At 44.2% G+C, this 15,099-nt stretch overlaps 1 pseudogene; it reads left to right on the plus strand.

Annotated features, from left to right (window-relative positions):
* Positions 1–9,301: 9,301 nt before the first annotated feature.
* On the plus strand, positions 9,302–10,315 carry LOC143935753 (uncharacterized; annotated as a pseudogene).
* The last annotated feature ends 4,784 nt before the right edge of the window (positions 10,316–15,099 follow it).

The raw sequence follows: 15,099 nt of genomic DNA on the forward strand, positions 1-15,099 counted from the left end.
ATTCCAACCATTCTCCTGGAACAGATTATGCTGGTAATCCAAGGTTCCACTGTATTAGGATTTATTTTGTATTCATTATAACAAGTAGGTGGAGTAGTTTTGTTAATCACTTGGCACAATCACATACCTGTATGTTGCACGCACATACCTGTATGTTGCACGCACACGCCCTCCATCCCCCCTGGCTTACTCCCACTGTGATTGGACAAGGTGGGACAGGTTTCAGACAATGATTCATGGCTGAGACTTGCTGACTGGCTGTGTCAAATCACAGACAAACAGGGCTCTGTACTAAATGAATGATCTTATTGTTTCTTCTCCTTTCAAACGCAGGGAGAAGGAACAAACAGATATTTAGTAAAAAGCAGCACATTGTTAGGCGCACACTTAACCCCTTGATTACACCTGAGATGTGAACCCCTTCCCAGCCAGTGTTATTAGTCCAGTGACAGTGTATAGTATTAGCACTGATCACTGTATTAGTGTCACTGGAGATGTCAGGGGAAGTTAGTGTACCTCCCAGCCAGTGTCAGTTAGTGTCAAATTGTCCGTTGCACTATCAGAGTTCCACTATAAGTCACTGATCACCGCCATTCGTGGTATAAAAAATTCCAATATATATATATATATATATATATATATATATATACCATAGTTCGTAGACGCTAACTATATATATATATATATATATATACCATAGTTCGTAGACGTAACTTTCACACAAACCAATCAGTACAGACGTATTGTTTTTTTTTCTAACCAAAGACATGTAGCGGTATGCATTTTGGCTTAAATTTATGAAGAAATTAGATTTTTACATTTTTATTAAATATGATTTATAGCAGAAAGTAAAAAATATTGTTTTTTTTCAGTCTTTTTTTATTTATATAATAAAGGAAAAAAAACAGTGGTGATTAAATACCACCAAAAGAAGGCTCTATTTGTGTGAAATAATGATATAAATTTTATTTATTTTATCCGTTAAAAAAATGCAGTGCTAAATAGCGAAAAATGGCCTGTTCATGATGGGGGATAAAATCTTCCAGAGCTCAAGTGGTTAATAATATTTTGTAGCAGGCTGCATTTTATCAGTTCTGCCACCAGATGGGGCACTGTGAAACTGAGAAAATTGCATTTGTTACTTTATTTCTACATGTATTGATATTTTTGTAAAGTAGAGACGGGTTCCTGTTGCAAGGGACAGTGTAGGGACATCCTGTTTGCACCCAGTGATGACAAGAAGCATACATGTAATCAACATACCATTTTGACATGAGCCTGTGTAGCGATGGGACAGTGCAACATCCCTCTGAGCAGATCACAACGATCGGCAATAAGTAAATCTGCTTAATGAAGCAAGCACTGTATGCATACTGCGCTACTGGAACTGCCTTATGTTTGATGTGAGTGTGTCTAGTTGCTAAAGTTGGAGAAATGTGAAACTATATTTTCCACTGCTGATTACTCGGCTCAGTAATATAAATTTTTTAACCACCTCAATACAGGATACTTACACCCCCTTCCCGCCCAGGCCATTTTTCAGCTTTCAGCGCTCTCACATGACAATTGCGTGGTCATGCTACACTCTAACCATGTGAAATTTTTATAATTTCCTTCACACAAATAGCGTTTTCTTTTGGTGGTATTTAATCACTTCTGGATTTTTTTATTTTTTCCTAAAAAAAAAAAAAAAAAAAAAGAACATTTTGAAAAAAATAAAGTTTTTCTTAGTTTCAATAAATATGAATATGCCACACTTAAGGGCACTGATAGGTGGCACTGATGAGCACTGATAGGCGGCCTTGATGGGTGGCACTGGTGGGCACTGATGGGCACTGATAGGCAGCATGGATAGGCAGCACTGATGGGTGAGACTGATGGGCATTGATGGGTGGCATTGATGGGCAGCAGTGATCATATTTTTGTTTATAGTTATAGGTTTAGCGCAATTCTATTTTTTCTTTTTATGTTGTCACTATATTGGTGCTATATAGGAGAATTGCTGCTTCCATCAAACATCATATTTATCAGTTGGTCTTTACACATCTTGGCGCAGTTTTTTGTTTTTTGTTTTGTTTTTTTCTACAGAAGTGATGTGCATTGATGGGCAGCAGTGATAGCCAGCACTGACTGGCATCACTAATGTCCACTGATTGCTGGCAATTGTGGGCACTGATTGGCATTGATACCTGGCATTATTTGTCAGTGCCCTGATTACATACCTAGATGTCCTCCTGTGAGGAGATGCCGCTGATTGGCTTTGGCTTTCCTCACAATCTGTCAGTGTGAGGCGAGGAGCACCAATTGCCGGCATCTCTGTGTTTACATGTGACCGGCTTTGATTGGACATAGCTGATCACATGGTTAAAGAGCTGCGGGCATGGCTCTTTACAAATATTGGGGTCACGCTGTGTCCTAGTCTTTTTACTGTTAAAAATAAGTGTGAAATGCAAGCCTGCTGTGAGTGTAACAAGATGTGCGTTTGCCGCCTTCACACTGTGTCCTTACAGTGGACGAGTGAGGGGTGTAGCAAGATGGCAGCGATGGAACGTCTGGTGGGTTGCCTAATCTGACGAAACACCAGTATTAAAATAAGACTAGACAAACTTAAAGAGGAACTGCAGTCTGCTCACATAATTTGTAATAAAAACATCTTTGCCATTCTGAAGCTTCCCTCCAACCACTTTGCATATTATTTTATATTTACTGTGATTCTGTACTTGCCAAGTATGCTGCAGAAATCTCCCTCCACTGAGTCTGGCTGCAACCCTTTTAACTGTGGGCAGCTGAAGCTGCTGCCTGTTCTCTTCCTGGATTTACACAGACACATGGAGGCACACCTCCAACTCTGCAGCTTTCATTGGCCCTCTTAGGACTCACCCCCCCCCTCCCTTCCTAGCCAACTCTCAGGAGAGTGAGAGAGAGAGAGCACTGTGCATGATGTCATAAGCCTAGGCTTTTTGCCAGACAAGAAACAGGAAGTGAGTTGTATGAAGTATTTACTGGCAGAAAAAATGTTTTACTATCCAAAGTTAAAACAACAAGGGCAGAAGATTTAATAGATGGACCAGGGCTCGACAAAACCCGGGCGCCAGGTCGCATTTGCGACTAGAATTAGCGAACTGGCGCCTGGGGCAGCACAGCTGGGGGTATGCTGTCTCCGCGGACCCCCCCCGGCGCGATCGCGTCGGGCCGCGCCGCCGGCGGCCGGTAATTTAGCCCCCGGCTTTGAGGCCTTCTACGATCCTATGGTTCCTTCTGGAATCTGGCGCCCTCTTGTGGTGGCCGTTGGAATTACAACCAGCAATGCTAATGGATGCAATGCTAATTTTCCCTGCCTGCCAGCCTATCTTCCTTCCCTTTACTCAGAACCCCTAAAAATTATATATATATTTTATTCTAACACCCTAAAGAATAAAATGGTGGTCGTTGCAATACTGTCTGTCACACCGTATTTGCACAGCGGACTTACAACCGCACTTTTTTGGGGAAAATGTATTTAATAAAAAAAAAAATAAGACAACAGTAAAGTTAGCCCAATTTTTTTTAATATTGTGAAAGATAATGTTGCGTCGAGTAAATCGATACCAAACATGTCATGCTTCAAAATTGCGCCCGCTCATGGAATGGCGACAAACTTTTACCCTTTAATATCTCCATAGGCGACATTTAAAAAATTCTACAGGTTGCACTTTTTAAGTTACAGAGGAGGTCTGGGGCTAGAATTATTGCTCTCACTCTACCGATCGCAGCGATACCTCACATGTGTGATTTGAACACCGCTTTCATATATGCGTTCGCTTCTGCACGCAAGCTTGGCGGGACAGGGCGCGTTTAAAATATTTTTTTTTTATTTTAACTTTTATTTTTATTTTTTTCACTGTTCTTTAAAAAAAAATGTGTGTCACTTTTATTCCTATTACAAGGAATGTAAAAATCCCTTGTAATAGAAAAAAGCATGACAGGTCCTCTTGTATATGAGATCTGGGGTCAGAGAGACCTCACATCTCATATTTACACTAAAATGCAATTTAAAAAAAAATTGTCATTTGAAAAAAATAAATAAAATGTCCCTCTAAGAGCTATGGGCAATGACTTGGAGACAGGTGAGGGGCTGGGGGCTATCTTCCCCTCACTCGTTTCCATGTCAGGCCAGGGACAGGTCCAGATCGCCGTCACGGACCTGGCTCCTAACTTTTTTAGCTGGCTCCTAGATTCCAAGCAAATTTGTCAACCCCTGAGATGGACAATTGAAAAAATGATTGAAGGTCCACTTTAATGGGAATACCGTATATACTCGAGTATAGGTCGATCCGAATATAAGCCGAGGCCCCTAATTTACCACAAAAAAACTGGGAAAACTTATTGACTCGTGTATAAGCCGAGGGTGAGACATCCCTGTGTCCCTCCCTGTGTCCCGTCCATCCCTGTGTCCATCGCTGTGTCCCGTCCATCGCTGTGTCCCGTCCATCGCTGTGTCCCCTCCATCCCTGTGTCCCGTCCATCCCTGTGTCCATCCCTGCCTACCTGTGCCAATCTGCAGCCTCTGTGTGCCATGCCGCACCTCTCCTCCTCGTCTGACAGACGGCGGCCATTCCACTGTTCAAAAGCCGCGCCTCCCTGTCTGTGATAGGCGGAACACTCAATTTCCCAGCAGTCAGTGTTCCGCCTATCACGGACATCCTCTCATCCTCGTCCGTAGTATGAGAATGAGCAGATGTCCGTGATAGGCGGAACACTGACTGCTGGGAAATTGAGTGTTCCGCCTATCACAGACAGGGAGGCGCGGCTTTTGAATAGTGGAATGGCCACCGTCTGTCTACCTGATCTCCGTGACTCGAGTATAAGCCGAGGGGGGCACTTTCAGCCTAAAAAAAAAGGGGCTGAAAATCTCGGCTTATACCCGAGTATATACGGTAAATCACCAGGACCAGAAGGCTTACACCCTCTCAAGGAATTTAGCCATGTTATAGCCAGCCTAATTATTAAATTACAACTAAAGGCAAAACTATTTTTTTTCGTTTTGGATAGAGGTGAGATGGATTAGAACACCTGTAAGTTTTTATTGCTGTCTGTGACCCCATTAAGCCAGCCATAGACAGTTGGAATCTCGGCCAGTTCGGCAGAAATAGGGCAGGCTGAATTTATCAAGTTGATTGATTGATCATCTTGGGTACAACCAGCCTGGCAGATTTATTTCCGATTATTGCTAGCGGCTGCTTTAGCCTTTTTTTTTGCCTATAGTTTTGCCTATATTTCTACTTTAACTACTTCCTGCCCACGGTATAGCCGAAAGTCGGCTACAGAGCAGGCTCATATGGACAACTTCCTGTAATCGTGCTTCCCGCACGCCCCGGCGGTGTGCATTGGCATGGATTTGTGATCACAGATGGGGTAAAAGAGTCAATCAAAAGAGCCAGTTAGCAGCACGTCTCTTTAATGCTGACAGCCACATGGAGGCATCTATACTGATAATCAGGGCACTGATCATCAGTGTTCTGAATATCAGTGCTGCCCTAACAGTGCCCACAAGTGCTGCCAATCTGTGCCCACCAGTGCTGTTTGTCAGTAGCCATCAGTGATGCCTGTCAATGCCACCTATTAGTGCCACATATCAGTGCAGCCTCATCAGTGCCGCCTCTGTGCAGCCTATCAGCACACAACAGTGAAGGAGAAATATTACTTACGGCATTTAGAAAATTTTCTAACAGAAATTAAGACTAACTTTTTTTTTCAAAAATGTCAGTCTTTTGTCTCAAAAAATAGATAAAAATTCTATATGGGTACAATGTTGCATGACCACGCAATTGTCATTCAAAGTGTGACAGCGCTGAAAGCTAAAAATTGGCCTGGGCAAGAAGGGGGTAAAAGTGTCCAGTAGACAAGTGGTTAAGGACAGCTTAGTGACTGGAATGGTACCAGCTGACTGGCAAAAAACAAACATGGTACCAAAAAAGGCCAGGCTATATACATTATATTGCCAAAAGTATTGTGACATCTGCCTTTACACGCACATGAACTTTAATGGCATCCCAGTCTTAGTCTGTAGGGTTCGGTATTGAGTTGGCCCACCCTTTGCAGCCATAACAACTTCAACTCTTCTGGGAAGACTGTCCACAAGGTTTAGGAGTGTGTCTATGGGAAGGTTTGACCATTCTTTCAGAAGCGCATTTGTGAGGTCAGGCGCTGATGTTGGACGAGAAGGCCTGGCTCACAGTCTCTGCTCTCATTCATCCCAAAGCTGTTCCATAGGGGTGAGGTCAGAACTCTGTACAGGCCAGTCAAGTTTCTCCACTCCAAACTCTCTCATCCAGGTCTTTATTGACCTTGCTTTGTACACTGCTGCGCAGTCATGTTGGAACAGGAAGGGGCCATCCCCAAACTGTTCCCACAAAGTTGGAAGCATGGTATTGTCCAAAATGTCTTGGTATGCTGACACCTTAAGAGTTCCCTTGACTGGAACTAAGGGGCCAAGCCCAATCCCTGGAAAGCAACCAAAAGCTAACCTAAAGCAAGGTCCATAAAGACATGGATGAGCGAGTTTGGGGTGGAGGAACTTGACTGGCCTGCAAAGAGTCCTGACCTCAACCCCACAGAATACCTTTGAGATGAATTCGAGTGAAGACTGTGAGCCAGGCCTTCTTGTCCAACGTCTGCCTGATCTCACAAATGCACTTCTGGAAGAATGGTCAAACATTCCCATAGACACACTCCTAAACCTTGTGGACAGCCTTCCCAGAAGATTTTAAGCTGTTGTAGCTGCAAAGGGTGGGCCAACTCAATATTAAACCAGGGACGGAGGGCCCCATGCCACTAAGGGGCCCCATCAGGGTTGCCAGCCTCAATAAAACCAGGGACAGTATGTAAAAATCTGTGTTTTTGTTTAAAAATCACAAGATTATAGCTGCCCCACCTCTCCAGTACCTTTCCAGTTTGTGTATGTGTATTCTCTGTGTGTATACTGTGTGTGCATTTTGTGTGTCTGTGTGTGTATACTGTGTGTGTGTGTATACTGTATGGCACCATAATCTATTGCCTGGGGGCCCCATAATCTCCTATTTCCTGGGCCCCCCCATAATCTCCTATTGCCCAGGGGCCCCATAACCTCCTATTGCCCAGGGGCCCCATAATCTCCTATTGCCCAGGGCCCCATGAGTTGCCAGTCCTATTGAACCCTACGGACTTATGCCGCATACACACGAGAGGAATGTCCAACAGAAAAAGTCAGACGGAAGCTTTTCATCAAATATTCCGATGTGTGTATGCCTCATTGGACTTTTTTTTTTTTTTATTCTGACAGACCTAGAAATAGAACATGTTCTAAATATGTCCAACGGAAACCAATTCCTATTGGGAAAACCGCACGTCTGTGTGCTGTTCTGATGGAAGCTATTGGCTACTGGCTATTGAACTTCCTTTTTCTAGTTCCGTGGTACGTGCTTTACATCACCACGTTCTTGACGATCAGACTTTGGTGTGATCGTGTGTACGCAAGACAGTTTCAGCGGAATTCCGTCTGAAAAATCTTCAGAGTTTATTCCGACAGGAAAACCGGTCGTGTGTACAGGGCATAAGCCTGGGATGCCATTAAAGTTCCTGTTCATGTATAGGCAGGTGTCCCAATACTTTTGACAATATAATGTATGTACATAGAAATTACAGACCACTTAGCCTATTTTGTTTATTATAACCTTTTTAAAAGTAAAAAAAAGGAAAATCATGTGTGTCTTAAGCCCTGGACACACGGCCGGACATTTTTTTAGACGGATTTTGGCTCAAACTTGTCTTGCATACACACGGTCGCACAAAGTTTAAGTTCAGAACGAGGTAATGTAAACCACGTATGATAGGACTTTAAAGAGGGCAGTAGCCAATAGCTTTCATCTCGGAATTTATTCTGAGCATGCGCGGCACTTTGTCTGTCGGAATTGTCTACACACGATCGGAATTTAACCACTTCCCACCCGGCCAATGCACATATACGGCCGGGTGGGAGCCGTCTACTCCTGATAGGACGTTCAGGAACGTCCATCAGGAGGAGCGGGATCGCGCGCGCGCGTGCCCGCGCAGCTGCGCGATCCCGATGCGCCCGCGTCACGGGACACGGCGCATCTCAGATCGGCAGGAGGGCTCTGTGATTGGCCCTCCTGATCACATGACGGCCGTGTCCAATTACGGCCGTCATGTGATGTAAACAAACAGCCGGTTGCTAGGCAATCGGCTCTTCCTTTCCTCACACAGAAGTCATCGCTGAGGAGAGGAGAGCAGATTGCTGCAGCCGGCTGATGATCAGTAAGTATGAGCTGTTTTTTTACAGCTTTTTACTCACTGATCTTCAGTCTAGTGTAAACACACAACACACCACACAGTGTAAACACAGTCCCCACATATGTCCCCATAACACACATGTCCCCAAAACATACATGTCCCCAAAAAATAAAAACACATGTCCCTAACAATAAAAACATGTCCCCCACATATGTCCCACTAAAATCACTTGTCCCAATGATTATGTGCACACATATGTACGTGATCACCTGCACACATATGTACATGATCATTTGCGTACATATGTCCGTGATCACACAAACCAATTATTATACACTTAACGGAATTTTTTTTTACCAAAAACATGTAGCAGAATACATTTTGGCTTAAATTTATGACAAAATTTGATTTTATTGGATTTCTTTTAAAATAGAAAAAAGAAAATATTGTTTTTTTTCCAATTTCCGCTTTTTTGCGCTTATATCGCAAAAAATAAAAAACGGAGTCGTGAATAAATAACACCAAAATAAATCTCTATTTGTGCGAACAAAATGATAAAAATTTCATTTGGGTACAGTGTAGTATGACCGCGCAATTGTCACTGAAAGCGCTAGAGCGATGAAAGCTGAAAATTGGGCTGGGAAGGAAGGGGGCGAAAGTGCCCTGTATTGTAGTGGTTAAAGATCAGATTTTGTAGTCGGAAAAATTTAGATCCAGCTCTCAAAGTTTCTGTGTCGGAAATTCAGATGGAAAAAGTTTGATGGAGCCCACACACGATCGGATTTTCCGACAACACGATCCGATCGCACATTTTCTGTCGGAAAGTCTGACCGTGTGTACAGGGCATTAGTCTTTATCATATAAATAATATTAAAACATTGACACAAGCTGCTTCCTTTTTCAATTTCCCTTCTTTTCCACGGCCTAAATCTTGATAAGCAATGCAAATGTTGTACATTTCTGCAAAGAGCAATAAAGTTTTTTTTTTTGTTAAGTAACCATGTGATACCTCTTCAAGTGGTCATGTGACCCAACAAACTCCAGCGTGGAAAGTACAGCATTGCACATGTAGAGCAGGAGGAAGAGACTGTTTTCCTGACAGAAACCTGATACTATGGGAGACTTGGAAGTGCTCCTGCTACGTACTAAGAGTACGGTGTCTGCATGTTTCTGAAGACTCTTTGTAATTGCTGTGGTTGTCCTAGCAGAAAACATGGGCAGCCTGGTGAGCAGGATTCAGGGCTTCTGTGCAAGGAGGACATTAACAGAAGCAATAATTGTAATGTTTGGAATGGATGGAGGAGGAAAGACTACGATTCTCTACAGATTGAAGTTGAACGAAGTGTTGCAAACAATACCAACAATTGGTTATAATGTGGAGTCCTTGGACATTGTAGATGACATGCCACTCTTGGTATGGGATGTTGGCCTGGGAGCGAAGGGTTGGCCTTTGCTGAGACACTATTTATCCGGTCGTAATGGCTTTGTGTTTGTGGTAGACAGTACAGACACTGAAAGATTCCAGGAAGCCAAGGAAAACCTGTTTATGGTATTAAACTTTACAGAAGTTATGGACATGCCATTCATTGTACTGGCCAACAAGCAGGATCTGGAGGGTGCTTGTTCCCCTTCCGAAGTGGCACGGTATCTTGATCTGGAGAGGATTCGATATAATAAGTGGGCCGTATTTGGCTGTAGTGGGCTTACTGGAGAAGGGGTTAAAGAGGCTGTAGAGAAATTGGGCACAATGATAAAGGAGCACAGGCCACTATAAGAAGCAATGAATAATAGCAGGAACACAGTGGTGATGTGATAGCAGGCCTTTCAGCAGAGTCAACCATCCAACTTGGAAATGGCCAAAATATGCATTGCTGAGAGGTGAGGAATGGAATTGCGACACAATCCCCCACCTTGCACTACCACTGGAACTTAATGCAAAAAAAGTATCCTACCACACATCAGTGGTTGTGCTAGCACAGGCGCTGGTGTGAAATGACCCTAAATGTAGTATGTGCCTTACTAAAAGTAAATATTTTTCTTCCTTTCATGCAGTCTGCATAGTTTTTGTTGCTTTAATGTATGCCTATGTACAATTTGCCTCTCTAATTAGGCAAATTAGGCGATCGCCTAAGGCCCCGCAGTCTCAGGGGCCTCGTGATCGACTAATTTGCCTGTGATTAATCACAGTTGTCAAGGTCTCATCCCGGTCCGGTGGCAGCAAGTGTGGGGAGCGGGACAGTAGAGGCCTTTAGGTGGCGCAGAGGCTGGATGACAGACCCGACTCCCTTCCTTCCCTCCCTCTTTCCCTTTCTTCCCTCTCCCCCTTCCTTCCTTCCCTCTCTCCCCCCTCTTCTCTTCTCTCTCCACCTCTCTCTCCCCCTTTTGCACTCTCTCTCCCCCCTCTCTCTCTCTCCCCCTCTCTCTCTCCCCCCTCTCTCTCTCCCCCCTCTCTCTCTCTCTCTCTCTCCCCTCTTTCTCCCCCTCTCTCCCCCCGCTCTCTCCTCTCTCTCTCTCTCCCCCCTCTATCCCCTCCCCTCCCCTCTCCCCTTTCTCTCTCTCTCTCTCCCCTCTCCTCTCTCTCTCTCTCTCTCTCTCTCTCTCTCCCCCCATCTCTCTCTCTCTCTCTCTCTCTCTCCCCTCCCCTCTCTCTCCCTCTCCCCTCTCTCTCCCCCTATCTCTCTCTTTCCCCCCTCCTCTCTTCTTTCCACTGCTCTCCCCCTTTTGTGCACCCTTTCTCTACCCCTCTCTCACCCCCCTCTCTCCCTCCCTCTCACTCACCCACTCTTCCTCCCCTCTATCGCTCACAATCTCTTGCTCCCCCTCCCCTCCTCTCTCTCTCTCCTTCCCCCTTTCTTGCTCCCCTTGCGCTGTGCTGGGATACCCCCACTCTACTTCCTCTGCAGATGAGGAATGACTCAGTGACATCCCCTCCCCATTCTCCCAAGACACAGGAAATTCTTAGAGGGGTTGCCACCATGCCGGGCCCCAGATGTTTAATGGCTGCATATGTCTGATGGGTGAGGAGGGTGCCCTGGAAGTGGTGCCGATGAACTGTGTGCTAGATCTGTGAATCTTTTTGCAGCCATTTTTATTGCTTGAATTTTTTTCCCATTATGGACGTGAGTGGGGCCTCATGTGTAAGTTTTGCCTAAGGCTTCACAAATCTTAGAGCCGCCTCAGCCTATGTATAGCCATACACTGCAATCTGATTGCAAAATCTCATTTAGATCTACCATCCACTATGTTGTGCCTTTGCCTAGGCTTTTCTGATTTGATACTCATATTACAGTACACAGGGATGCACCAATATTTTTTGTACATGTACCAATACTTTTTTTTCAGTACTCGTTGATACCAATGACCGATACCTACCGCATCTGGGGTTGTAAACCTTTGTGTTATTTCACCTTTAATGCATCCTATGCATTAAGGTGAAAAAACACCTGGCAGTGACTTTTTTTTTTTAAACTAACCTTTAGTGTCACTCTAAGCTGTCAGCAATGGTACAAAGCATTGAAAAGTTATTTTCAATCAATATAGATTTTTTTTTTTTTATTGTGCGCTTTTTTTTATGTGAAACATGTAAATACTGTATATGTTAAATATGCAAACATATGTTAAAGGAGTAAAAATATTAGCAAGTAAACAAAACAAAGAAGTAGAGGTTGTTTGCCTAGCTAAGGGTCCCTCCATTACATGAAGTAGCCTGTTGTCCCCGCCCCTCCAGCAGGACCCTTATACAAGATGGGTGGAGCCTAGGAGTGAAGGGAGTTGTGTACCTTGAAGAAGAACCTTGAAGAATGTGTTATCCCCTGTACACACGGTTGGAGAATCCGTCGGAATGTGTCCTATCGGACCGTGTTGTCGGATAATCTGACTGTGTGTGGTATGCATCGGACTGATTCCGTCCGAATATCCGTCGGACCAAATTTTCCAACATGTTGGAAATATTTCCTGACCAACTGGGCCGGTCAGACATACTCCGATCATGTGTAGCCTACTCCGACGGATAAGGTGCCATGCATGCTCACATTCAAATTCCGACACGGAAGTGCTCGTTCAGGTAAAACTACTGCTCGTAAGCGATATAGCACATTCGTCATGCTACAATGTTAAAAATTCTTTTATCAAGCACATTCTCTTGTTCTTTACAATGCTGCAAGAACGAACTTCTTTTGATGCTCATAGTCACACACACTTCTCCACTTCATTACCCTTTTTTAACCATTTCAGCAATACAATTTTAGTTTGCGTCACATCTACACAATTTTTGATTTCTTTTTTTCTTTTTTGGATGTTTTTTTTGGGGAATTCCCTAAAAATCTCCTTTAAAGACAGTTTGCTCATTTCTCCTTTTTTTGTGTTTTTTTTTTTGTGTGTAAACTTACAACAACAACATTATTCTATTTTTGATATTTTGTTTTTCTTTTTTAATCTACAGGAGGTTGTTTAGTGTTGGTACCCCTTGTTATTTATTTCACTTTGTATTTTGGAAATGTACCTGCCTGCTCACAAATAAACTGGCCTTTTGGAAGGAAAACACATTACACAAGTATTTCATCAAACAAAAAAAACCTTTATTTTGGTCGCTAGGAACTAAAAATAGGAACGCAGCACTGGAGAAACTTCTTAACTTTGGTGCAGCCTTTGGCCCCCAGGGCAGACATGAATAAATTCTAATTGAAAAAATTGGTGGCCTGAGGAGTAGATATCTCAGGGAGAGAAGTCTGGTCCCGAAGTCCTAGAGAGCAGGAAATTCAGATGCCATTTCTGTCCCCAGGATGTGGATCTTCAAGAGGCTGCATCTTCTGGCAGACCAGACTCAACCCAGGCCATCACTCTCTCGTCTTCCTTCGGCACTTCCCACCAGGCATCCTTCGAGGCTGTGGCTGGGCTCCTGTAGCTGGGGCAGGAGGAGGAGGGCGTTGGTCAACCTCCTTGCTGCCACTTGCCACAGCCTCCCCCCGACTGAGGTCATCCTGTGTATGAAAAGGGGACATAGTTTTAGTTTTTTGATCATCAATCACACCATTTTGTGCTCCTGGCTTTTGCAAATTGAATGTTACCAAATAGAACAGACTATCATTCTGAGCCCAGCATTTTTCTTTCCCGTCCCAATCATTTTTGGTCACTACTGTCTATTGAGATGTAAACCACTTTGAGAAATCACAACTTACTGATCAATAAGAACATCTATTTAACATCATTAAATGTAACACAAGAAATATGTTCAACAATGCAATACCTGTCTCAAGCTGGGCCCCACCACATGTTGCTGCCTGGAAGGCCCAGATTTGACATCAGAAGCCTCAGCTGGGGGTGAAGGATGCCTTGAAGGAAGCCTGGAGAGTGGTGGCCTGGGTACTCCTTGGTCTACCAGAAAATGCAGCCTGTCAAAGTGAACCATCCTGGGGTAATAAACAGCTTCTGGATCTCCTGCTCTCAAGGACTCCAGGTGCTTCTTTCTCTCCCTGAGATATGTTAGCTTCATGGCCCCAATTTTCCCATTCAGATAGTCCATGTCTGCCGGGGGGACCATGATCCGCAACAAAGCAAGCAGTTTCTCCAGTGCTGCGTTCCTCTTTGTTCTGTCAGTATAAAACTTGTTGTGGAACTGCCACAGGCAGGGCATCTCCATGTACAGTTCCATGAATAGCCCCCTAAAGTTTGCATTTGTGAAAGGATCCATATTGTCTGCAATACACAACACAAGACAAACCCTCAAATACTAATAATGCAATTAAAAACCCTCCTAATCTTGTCCCAACATCGGCCTAGATAGAAGCAGTCTAGTCTAGTGAAGCACCAAGTAAAAAATGTTACCTTCGTTTCCACGTTTGTCGCGTCCGCGCCTCACTCTCCTCCCAGATCGTACGGACGATACACGCGTGTTGCGTTTTATATACAGTGCGCATGCGTGAAACTCCGCCCGCCCCTGACGTTCTTTCCAGACTATTCCCCGCCCCTTCGCTTCCCACGCAGTGGGGAGAGCACATGGCAGAGAGAACGCAGGTGCGCACTAATAATAGTTCCACTAACGAGGAGGATGGTGCGGAAAGCCCGGAGCCTGAAACGTCCCGATCCAGGAAGACAAGATTTAAGGCCTCAAATATGTCTTTTGGAGAGATGTTGGAGATGGTGGACATATTGAACAGGACCGACTATGATGGGAAGTATGGCCCTTACCCAAACCCAAATATCAGAAAGGCCAAGATCATGAATAAAGTTGTGAAGAGTCTTCTGAAGAATTTTGGGGTACGCCGATCCAAGGATCAACTGAGAAAACGCTGGTCAGACCTGAAACTGAGGGAGCACGAGCAGTACCTAAGAATCAAGCGTGTTCTTAAAAAAAGTAAGTAGTTGTGTGAACTATGATTATTCTTGCTTGCATACTGCTCCATGTGCTTTGATTTCATGTTGTGCATTTTAAAATGGCCACTTTCAAGTTCATGGTTTCGTTCGTTCGTATGAAACATCGTTCTGCAGGGAAGTATTTCAGCTTAACAAAGTGTCCCCAATAATGTTCTCACCTGGTAACTCGGCCCAAAAACACAATTGTACAACACTTCCAAGCAATGTTTCAGATTCCTATTTCTGCCCTCTGTGTGCTAATTAATCTTTGTTTACATTCTCATAGGGGAGAGAAGACTCGGCAAGTATGAGGACACCAGGGACCACACCCCTCCCAAAGAAGGGCAACTTCCAAAAGCAGAAACAGAGGAGCAGGAGGAGGAGGAGGAAGGAGAGATCGTGGAGGTTGGACAAATTGTCACCACAACAGGTGAGTGTCGGAGAACACAGCTTCCGGTAAGCTCATCAATGTATATCACC

This window comes from Lithobates pipiens, unplaced genomic scaffold, assembly GCF_037356315.1.
Source record: "Lithobates pipiens isolate NorthernLeopardFrog02 unplaced genomic scaffold, aLitPip1_a1.2 Scaffold_28, whole genome shotgun sequence".
Taxonomy (NCBI): domain Eukaryota; kingdom Metazoa; phylum Chordata; class Amphibia; order Anura; family Ranidae; genus Lithobates; species Lithobates pipiens.